This window comes from Brassica oleracea, chromosome C4 (assembly GCF_000695525.1).
Source record: "Brassica oleracea var. oleracea cultivar TO1000 chromosome C4, BOL, whole genome shotgun sequence".
Lineage (NCBI taxonomy): Eukaryota > Viridiplantae > Streptophyta > Magnoliopsida > Brassicales > Brassicaceae > Brassica > Brassica oleracea.
In genome coordinates this window covers 13,182,346-13,192,171 of record NC_027751.1, presented here as the reverse complement: position 1 = coordinate 13,192,171, position 9,826 = coordinate 13,182,346, and positions in this window count along the sequence as shown.

The following is a 9,826-nucleotide window of genomic DNA, read 5'->3' as shown; positions in this document are numbered from 1 at the left end:
AATTTATTTTGAAAAAAAAAATATTTTTGATTTTATTGTTTTGTTTTGATTTTTATATTTATATATTATATATTTATTAAATAGTTAAATAAAACTATAAATGAGGATATAATTGTTATTTATCATTTTAACGAAACCTAATTTGATATTTTGATTTTTGAGGTTAATTAAAAAACAAAAGCTAAGGAGTACTATTATTTAGAAGAGTTGTCCTTGACTATATCAGATAATTATAATAAGATAAGTGAACCGATGTATTTAAAATGAATTTAGTAAGGAGCTAACAAGAACAAAAAAATTGTGAAATAGTTATCAACATTCAACTTGGTCTTATTAGATATTTTTATTGACAAAGATCTTTGCGTTTTTGGTACGTAGATAGGAGTAGGCTTAGTCATATAGCTGGTAAATCGAAGAAAAAGTGCACAAATACTTGTTCTTCTTGGATTCAAAAAGGTTAGGTCTTTGAATACTGTGTAAAGAAACTACATCTACAATTTTTGGATGTTAATTAGGTTATTAATTAGATTGTTCAAAACGACGCTGAAGGTCTGTCTTGTTGTGAATTTGTACTGGATTAAATATTAATCACATCTCCCATAATATTAACCACACCTCCAAACTTCACATCCATATTATTAACGATGTCATTTAAGCCCTTTGTGGTGATAGAATCAGATAAATGTATTTATAATGTCTAAAACAGAACTTTAAATTACTTATATTGTTTTTATCTTTTACATTTCCATTAGTTAAATCAATCTTTATTGACAAGCCGTTAAGGACTTTCAATGTATTTATGTGCAAAAAGTTAGTCTTGATTTCGTCCCAATGGTAAAAACAAGACCACTTTTTGACTATCATCGTGCAACCACACGCATTCGTTAATGCTATATAGACATTAACTTCATTTGTGGTGCCAAGAAAAACATTGGGTATCATTATCTATTATTTTTCTTCGAAAAAACATTGGGTATCATTATCTATTATTCTTCTTCGTTTCATAGTAAGAATTTTTACAAATGAATTTTAATTTTTTTATTAATTATTAATTTTACCCCTATTTAATACATTGTTTTATTTATTTTTATTAATAATAAATTAAAACTAAAAGTAAAAATTGGAAAATTATTTGATATTTGTATTTAAAATGTAAAATAACAATTATAATAAAACAAATTTGAAAACTTAAGATGACACTTAATATGAATCAGAGGGAGTATAAACTCTTACTTAAGATATATTTCAATATTTAAAATATTAACCATTTATAATAAGAAAACTACATATGCTAAACATTAAAATAATTTTTTGTTCCGAAATAACATACAAAGAATTTTGTGTTTCTCAAATATCATTAACTAAAATTTTTAAGTATTTTATATTTGAATTTAAATTTAGTTATCAAGATTTATATTTGAATTTAAATTTAGTTATCAAGATTTATGATTTAGTATTTACAAACATGGTGGTGTTATACCATCTCTAATGTATTTTGCCATTTTTTGTTTAAAGTAGAGGAATTTTTATAATAGAAATGGGATAAATTCTAATTTATTCTTCTAAAATAAGTATTTGTAAATAGAGAGTAAAAATATATGAATTTTGTTTTTTCCTCTAAAAAATAGAGAAAAGTAGCAATCTTAAATATTAAAAATAGAAATGAGTTAGAATAATTTTATCTCTGAGTACTATTATAGAAGTAAAAATATCAATGAATTGGAGATGTTCTTAATGTAAAATCTAAAGTTTGGAAAATAGTTATTTAAATATAGTACTAGTTCTATTTTGAATATTATTCTTTGTATGTTATCTTTATCATCATAATTTTGTGCTATCTAAGAGATTTGCTTTTTTAATATATTATAATTTTATTATAAATTTGTTAAAGCCTTTAAATCTTCTACTAAAGTGTAATTCTATTTTCTATTTTCTCTCTTCCCTCTTCTAGTTTTTGTATTTTTAAAGATTCAACAAAAAAGTCTCCAACAATACTTATGGCTTTATATTTTTAGTTTTCTTCTGTAAAATATTTTAATGAATAAAATAGCTGAGGCGTTTACCATGGTTTTTGTCTTACTTTGGCTTTAGTTAAATAAGACAAAGATTTATCACCGAAGATGGAGTTTATGAAATTTTATATTGGGCTTTCTGTAATCCGACAAAAACAAATGTTGCTTTTCACGCATCGAAGGCTGTCCTAAGATGCTTCGCAGAGATTCTGTCCTCATGTATTTCTATAGAGAAATACTTACAATTATCCCAAGTTCTTAATTTAATCAGTATCTTCCCATGAAAAGTCGGGCATCCCCAACATTATTATTCTCATAATCACTTCAAAAAGTTTAAAATAGTGTGGGATGAATTAAGTAATAGCATAAAGAGGAAGTGTTGTGTGAAGGAGAGATTGGTTGAAGTTTTGATGTGAATGTCTTTCTAGCCAACAAACATTCACATTGGAGGCCATTTCTTAAGGAGTCTCGGTCCTAATTAGGGTTTCACGTCATTCTCACTTCCTTCCATAGTGTATTATCCTAACAGTAACCACTTCATCTCTCTTGATTTTATTCCATTCTTATATTTTATTAATTAATTGCTTAACCAACTTTTCTGTTTCGTTTTTCCTTGTGTTAGAAAAATTCAAATATAGGCCGCCAAATATTTTCTTTTCTTTTTTTTTTTTGACGGCAAACGGCTATTCTATTACTCAAATTTGAGGTGGTCTGGGAAGCCAGACCGGAATAGAAGAACCAATAAAACATAAGGATCTATGAAAAAAACGTGCATTCCTAGCTAACGAATCCGCAATCTCGTTCTGCATCCTTGGAACGTAGCTTATTGTTGGGCCAATCTTGTGGCTGCTCTATCATTGCAATCATGTCCTTACATTCCGTCTCAAACCTCTGACAGGTCGAGTGTTGTCGCATACTCTCCATTGCCCACTTTAACGCTTCCAGCTCCGAGTGTAGTGATGTCTCCCTCCTCCGCAGATTCCTTGATTCCATGAGCTGTATCTTCCCCAAAATATCCTGCCAAACCCATCCCATTCCACTAAACTGCGCTGTGGAGGTCCATGAACCATCTACCATACAAATATTACTCAAGCTTAAGACTTGTGTTTCTACATTATTCTGTGCATTTGGCAGATTCGGTACAGTTTCTCTTGCATTATACCAAGCTTGACACTCTCCCTCTGCATACCTAACTAGCTCTAATGGATCTCTGTCGATAATTCCCATGCTTGTAAGGCCGGAGGGCACTCAAAGATAGCATGAGTAACGGTCTCTTCTGGTGCCCCACATCTTGGGCAGTAATTATCACAACGCATATTACGGCGTACCAGATTCCTTGTTACAGCCACCTGTCCGGATATTAATTGCCATATAAGATGGCATATCTTTTGTGGCGCATTCACCTTCCAAGCAAAGGCTTGAAGTTTTGTAATGCTGGGTTGTAGAATTTCTAAGACCTCCTCATCTCTCATCAAGTTTGTAGCAACCCAGTATCCCGACTTAACAGTATATTGTCCATTCTTTGTGTAACTCCAGCAAAATGTGTCCCGTCGATGAGTAGGGCTTATGGCCAAACTCAGAATCATCGGGATATCCTCTTCATCAACATATTGTTCCAGTATTCGAACATCCCATTCCTTTGTAGCAGGATTGATAAGGCTACTTACGATCATCTTTGGGTTTACTGCTGACCGCCAAATATTTTCTTTTCAAACCATGAAATACAGTACTATACTATATATCGGTTATATATTGTTAATTGTATACCGATAAAATATATATATATATATATATATATATATATATATTTTATCATTCCAGTATACGTAAACTATGTATAAACTAAGAAATGTTTGATTTATTAAATGATAAAACCAGAAAACTTATAATAAATAGTTCACATCTCTCATTCTTACAATTATAATAGATATATAGGATATTCGGGACAAACAAACATTAGACAAATGATCAAGTCTCTCATTCTTCGAACAAACTCAAAAAGAGGTGATTCGAATCTTGTAATGATATTTCATCAAAAGTTTTTTAGAAATAAAAATCAAGACTAAATTATTTAATCTGAATGAAATAGTATACATATATATAGTGCTTCCAATATTAAAAATCACCTCGATTGAAAAAGTCTCTTTAAAATATTGTCAGGATCAAATAACATATTAGAAACCACACCTATTAAAAAAATAATTTGTATACATAAAAATATATTCATTAGCGTAAGCACATAAATCAAAACCAAAATCTTTTGTTAATATTCAATCATGTTTTGGTAAATAAATCAAAACAACCATTTTATTTACTTTACTAGGATAAGACCTGCGCCTTCCGAAGAGTAAATTTATATGAAAATTATTTAACAAATATCGTATGGAAAAAAATTTATATTATTGATCGAATTAATATATTTGGCTCTTAAACAATTTTTTAAAACTTTTTTTTGTTAATCACATAATTTGTTTACTAATGAACTGATCCTATATTTTAAAATATTTTAGAAATTATTTATCGCATAAAAACCTAACGTTTAGGCCGAAGAATCTCATGCTTACTATTTGGTTACAATGAAACTATGTCAGCTCGGTTTTATATCATGATTTACCAAGTTAAAATTAATTATAGTTATGAGAAGTTTACGTTCACGTGTCAAACCTATGTACCTTCAATTTTTTTCTATTTTTTTGTGCCATTTTGGTTATTGTTCGATATAAATATTGATTTTTGAGTTTATTCTCATTTCTTTCTTTTATTTTGGCCTGAGATTCAAAAAATATTTAAAATTCAAAATTATTAAAGAGATACATAGTTAGGTTAAGATTTGCGCCTTGTGCAGAATAAATACTTATTTTATATTTTTCTGCATATTATGAAATAATAAAATAATAATTATATATTAAATAACTAAAAAATCAGTTACTATTATGTAATAAATGGGTTTGCACATATAAATCAAACGACTGCTCTTGTTTATTCACAATCATTTTAGAATAAATAAATCAAAATAATCAATCTTATCTATCGTATATAATATATAATTAAATTTAAATGATATGAAGTATATATATATATATATATATATATATATATATATTAACATAAACACCTATTAAAATAAAATTATTTATTTAGATGATTTTATTATCATTGTATCTTATTATAGAAAAAAATTTAAACATTGATCACAATAGTTTATGTGAGACTTTTAACAGTTTTAATAATTTATACTCGTTTTGAAAAATTCAAAATACAACATATACCAAAAAATCGAAATTTTTAATATATGATTAATGTAATTGTGTAATTTATTTTAATAGTAAATAATTAAACAGAAATGATTGAAAGCATACAGATTATTAGCAAATATTTATTATTTAAAATTATTAATTACTATATATATCATAATCACATTAGGTAATTCCGTAGGTTTTATTTAAGAAAATAATATATAATAAATAGCCATCTTGCTTTAGTTAATATCATATGATATCATATAGTTGGTATTAAATGTTTTTAGTAAGATATAAAAATCGAATTGGACCAACATATTTTTCTATTTCAATGTGATGCTGACATGTAGGACTAATTAACTACCTAATTGATTGACACATAAGCAAGGGTTTTTTTTTAACTATTACAAAATTGAGGTTACATCTTTTCAAATGTTCCTCAATTAATATATAGGGGATATGGTATATAATTAAAATTTAATGATATTGAAATAGATATATATAGTATATTTTAAGGGGAAACTGCCAAAAAGACTCAAATCTTGATTTTGAATACAAAAGTGTACCCCAAATTCAATCAAATGCAAAAGAAACTCAAAAGGCTAGTGAAATTACAACAACCTCCTTATGACTAAACAAAAAATATGTATTGAGTTTTACCATTATAATCTTCCGCGTGAGAAGACTTACAAAGAAGTCAAGACTTCTTTGTAAGTCTTCACGTTCAGTAGATCTTAAAAATAATTTCAATTTTTTATAAAAAAATATTTTGATGGGAAAAAAATTAAAATCATGTAATAATAAACATTTCTAAATGATGTAAATTTATTTTTACTAAAATTGAATTATTTTCAACATAGATGAGTGAAAGTAGATTAACGCATGATAGCCCTTGGTTTAGGGTTTGGTAACATATGTTATAATATTGTTGGTATATTTAGGGTTAGATTTTGAAATCTGATCGTTTTTTAAAAAAAACTTTTTGACCTATATGTGTTTAGTGATTATCTAATAACTTGATTTAAACACTTTCTAAGTATCTTATTTTTTTTTTAATTTTTTTTTCTAAGTATCTTAAAAATTTAAGGAAGTGTTATTTTTGTTTAGTTATTTGATAATAGGGTCTCAAAGATGATTTTCCAAGAAGTCTTCTGACATTTTCCACCTAAATTTTAGTAGAATTTAGGGTTTCCGCCTAAATTTTAGAAGAATTTAGGTTTTCCGCCTAAATCGAAGTCTTCTAAAGGTCTTCTAAGGGAAGTATTCTCATGTATTAGATCTGATTCTCAGAAGACTTCTTGGGAAATCTTCTAATGTATTTTATGCTAGACGACTTCCCGCGAAGTCTTTGGGAATTCTTCCGAAGTCTTCTGCCCAAGATGGTATAAAAGAATGATGTCAAGTGGAGTCAAAGTTTATCTATGCGGAGGAATTATATCTAGCTCCATGTGTAATAGTTTTGTTTATGGTCTATTTTATGATTTGTATATGTATTATTTTAGTTGTGATTTTTTTTGCAAACTTGAAGAGATGTTAATCAAAAAAATTTGGTATATATTTTCATGTTTTTTCCAAAGTACTTGACATTATTGAAGTTATTGATACAACATATCAAGAAATTTTTCACACCATTCTACCCACTCATAACAAAACATAATAACACAAAAATTAGTCAAATTTACTAAAACTAAGAGCGAAGACTTCACAAAAAAACTTAGTCAAATTCACAAAAGATCAAACTTGAATTTTAAGTGAAAGTTAAAATTTTAAATATCATGTAAGTTAAAAATTATACCTTATTATCTAAAGAGACACATTAAACTACATGATTTGATATTCTTGAAGTTACTTAACACTTTTGAAAGTTAAAAGCATACCTTGAAGTTACTTAACACTCCTGAAAATCTTACGTAGAAGACTTCTCTAGAAGTCATAAGAAGTCTTCTCGGATTAGGTAGAAACATTAGTAAACATAAATATTTAAAATCTCATAATTATCATCAAATAAGTTATGAATTTCATCCGGAAGCCTCAATATTGACTAATACACATGAATTAATAAGAAAATATTAAAAAGTCATTTTAATTGTAGAGAAAATGAAATTTTAGTAAACGTTGACGTAGAAGACTTCTACGAAAGTTTTCTCCGAGAAGACTTCTTAAAAAGTCTTCTATTTAGGTCATTTTTGGAATTAAAAATTTACGAAGGAAGACTTCTTAAGAAGTCTACTCTCACAGAAGACATCTTGAGAAGTCTTCTTTTGTAAACATGGGCTTAATTTTGAATTTGAAAACTTCTCGAAAATGCCAGAGAAGACTTTTCAAGAAGTCTTCTCGGATAAACATGTTATTTTTGCAATTGACTGAAGTTTGTCAGAAACTTGACTTTTTATAGAAGACTTCTCATGAAAGTCTTTCATTGTCGCAAGAAATCTACCTGGAATACTTTTGCAATTGACTATATCTGATTTTTCCAGAAAAGGCTTCTCTAGAAGTCTTCCGACGGAAGACTTCTAGAGAAGCCTTCTCTCGTAGCCAAAGGTTTGACCAAAACCCGGAATAAAATTTGAGAAGACTTCTAATTAATGTTAAATGTTTCACTATTATTTTTCAATTGCAAAAGTAACCCACACAGACTTCTTACGACAGTGAGAAGACTTCGGGAAAACTTTCAGAAGTCTTCTATAGGAGTTTTTTCCAAGAAGACTTTCCGAGAAGTCTTCTATAAAAAGTCAAATTTCTGACAAACTTCGGTCAATTGCAAAACTAACTTATTTATCCGAGTCTGGGATTTTTGGTTTTTTTTTCTTAATAAAGGAAAGTGAGAAGAAGTCTTCTTGATGGAGAACACATCTAGCGAAGTCTTTTGAAAGTCTTTCCGAAGTCTTCTGAAAGTCTTCGCGAACAGATTTGAGAAAAAAAATGATTTAATATCTTGAGCCTATGAGATTACTTGTTTTGCTTCTCCAAGTACCCAAAATTTCACTACAAAAGCTACCAAGTCGTTAATGACCACGAATCATGAGCTTTAGTGTCTCTATGAACCTTACAAAGCATGGAATCAAAATCTTAGTTTTTTGGATGAATTTGAAAAGAGAGTGAAAGAGATGTGATTTATGTGCATAAGTAATGAGATATGAAGAGTAAAAATCGAGAATTTGGTGTATTAAGAGCTTCAAATTGGTTGTTCATAGTGGTTAGTGTATTGATGGCAATGACAATATTGTAAATATTTGGTGAAGATATGGATGATAAGGTAAGAGAATCATTTGCAAAAAAAGAAAAAAAATGTAATGGCATTTTCGTGAATAACTCAAACTTCTAGGGTGAATAGGGAAAAAAATTTCAAAACAGCATGAGTTATTTTTGTGTTTGACTTAAAATTTTAGGTCATATTTTGAAAAGCCCATATTTTAATATAAATATTTATTATTGACACTTCCTACTCATATGATTTTATTAACATTTATATATTTGTTGTAACAAAATTTAAACCGTTAATGAAAAAACTTTTAATCTTAGATTTTTCAATATAAATTTCAAAATTAAAAATAATAAGATCTAAATAATTTTTTAATCCAAAATTTTAAATTAACATATTTATATATTTTATATAGTATATAATTTAATTTAAATAATATATATGATATGAGACTTTATTTTCATATGATTCATTTGTATTTTGCTTGAACAAAAAAAAAGTTAAACCATTGATCAAAAAAATTTAACGTGGAACTTTTAACAGTTTTAGTAATTTATAGTCGTTTTAAAAAATTCAAATTATAACATATAAGAAAAAAATCTATTTTTAATTATATGTTTACTGTGAATGTTTAATTTATTTTAATAATAAAAAATTTAACAAATTGAGAGAGGATACAAAAATTGTTATCAAATATGTATTGTTCATAATAATTAATTATCATATATATGTTAATCATATTATGTAATTTCGTAGCTTTTATTTAAAGAAAGAATTGAGGATATTCTTTTTGTACACTAATAATCAATCTGATAGTTAATTTAATAAAAAAATATAATATATATATTTATATGGACCAATTTTAATATATAGATCTCTAACTTGTTTTCGTGAGTTGACAAAACATAAGTATTTTTTTTCATTTCAGATCAGTTATACTTATTTTGACTATGATAGTATATCATTTAAGATAATACCGATTTTTATTTATGAAATGTACTTCGGAATAATACAATCTTTTTATAAAACAGAAGAATAAAGGGTTGCTTGAATATTATCAGCTCAAGCCCTTATATTATTACACAATACTAGAGTTTTTTTCCGTGCTACGCGCAGATCATGTACTTTAAATTTGTCAAATTCATAATTTTAAACTGTATATTTTATATTCTAGGTTATATATATATTATTAATATTTTTTAATTATTCTTGTATTGATCTGCAATAAATTTGATCTCTATTATTTAAACACATCAGTAACATATACATACAAACAATATAACATTTAGGGAAAAAGGTACACAATTCCATTAAGTTTAGCAGGACGAACACTTATTACATTTTGCCATGTAGTCCTCTTGTTTCTCTCATTT